Source organism: Austrofundulus limnaeus, unplaced genomic scaffold (genome assembly GCF_001266775.1).
Source record: "Austrofundulus limnaeus strain Quisiro unplaced genomic scaffold, Austrofundulus_limnaeus-1.0 Scaffold482, whole genome shotgun sequence".
NCBI lineage: Eukaryota > Metazoa > Chordata > Actinopteri > Cyprinodontiformes > Rivulidae > Austrofundulus > Austrofundulus limnaeus.
Window position 1 is genome coordinate 346,389 of NW_013952884.1, and position 1,752 is coordinate 348,140.

Below are 1,752 nucleotides of genomic sequence, written 5' to 3' on the forward strand. Positions count from 1 at the left end.
GTATTTTACAGTCTTTATTTTACAGTTAATATATATGTTTATTAAATAAAGTCTAATGTTACAACTAATCATGGATCCCTTTAAGTTACAGTGAAAAACTTTGCTGTAACTTATTTTGTAAACACTAAACTAGACTGTGTTACATCACATGTATGTTCACATACTTAGCTATGCATTTTAGAGACAACCTCCAGAATTTGAGTGAAGAGGATGGAACAGCAGCCGTCAGTCCTGACCTTAACCTCCATCGACACATCAGTTTGGGTGTTCTCTTCATTTCAGAGTGATCAACACAGCCACGATGGCTGACTGGGGACAAATGCTGGTTGAAGAATACAGCAGTGTGTGACCAAGCTGGTGACAGCATAAGGAGGAGGAAGTGCTGGGCTGTTGTGGCTGCATATGGTTCTTCCACATGCTGTAGGCTCCTAAATACTGAAATTGTCAGTATTGTCTTGTATCTTCAGACACCAATCTTCTAATAAAATAAATGACACCGAACATGAGTCGGAATAACAGAAAAGGATGTTGAGCATTAGATAGCTGCAGCTCAACCTAACAAATAAACGGAAACAAATATACTTTTAAATAGCATAAACATAGGTGTCCAATTCAGGTCCTCGAGGGCCGTTATCCTGCATGTTTTACTTGTTTCACTGCTCCAACACCTGATTCAGTGATTACCTCTTCGGGTTCTGCAGAAGCCTGTTAATCACCCATTCATTCAAGTTAGGTGTGTTGCAGGAGAAACCTCTATGACACGCAGGATAGTGATCCTCAAGAACCAGGACTGGACACCCCTAAAAGGTTAGAAAAAAATAAAAATAAAATAAGAAAAACAATAAAAATAAGAATGAAACTCAATGTCCTTACTTTTTGTGATAAATTCAGCAATAAATTTTATTTCTTTCTTCTTTTTTGTATGTTTTGGTTAATAAAAACAGTTTGTTGTGTGTGTGTTCATGAGTGTGGTTTTGTAACTCAGGGGACCATTTTTCAGAYATACCACCTTTGAAAAACCAAATAAAAGACATCACATGCCTTCATGTGATATCTATAGACCTAATGCTCCAAGAGCAGAGTTCTCAAACTAGGGTCCCAGGGATCTGCAATGAGATGTATCTTGGGGRTCTCCAAAAATTGTCAATAAGCAAATTTGATTTTTATTTTTTTTAATGAATTTAGGGAACAATGCACAGACAGTACTAAACCAAACAAAAGATAATATTCCCATGGCATTTAGGAGTTAAAATGACAGTAAATTATTTTTAAAACAGCATGGGGTTTATAAGGTGGTCCCTGGAAATTTGTCACCCTTGTGAGGGGTCCCCAGACCCAAAACATTTGAGACCCTGTCCTAGAGGACCACAGCCCAACTCCCACAGGTAAGAATGCTGTTTTATTTTTTGGTAGGGGGTTAGATTTAGGACTATGGTGTGAATTGAGTTTAGATTAGGTTAGGTATATATACTGGGTGTGGTAAGGTTTGGGTATGGGTCAAAGTTAGGCTGTATAAATAAAAGAAAAATGAATGCACATCACTGCAAAGTCCCCATAAAGGTAGATAAACATACAGTTTGCGTGTGTGCGCCTTTAAAAACGCTTGAAGCCACGCCTCTTCTCCGCTTCCTAATTTTCCGCATCAGACGCGATCAATCCATGCACGATTTCCCGATCGTCCTCACTGTTCACCACACCGGATTGATTCGATAATCGACTTCTCTGGCCTGGCTTTACATTTCTATTGCTTGT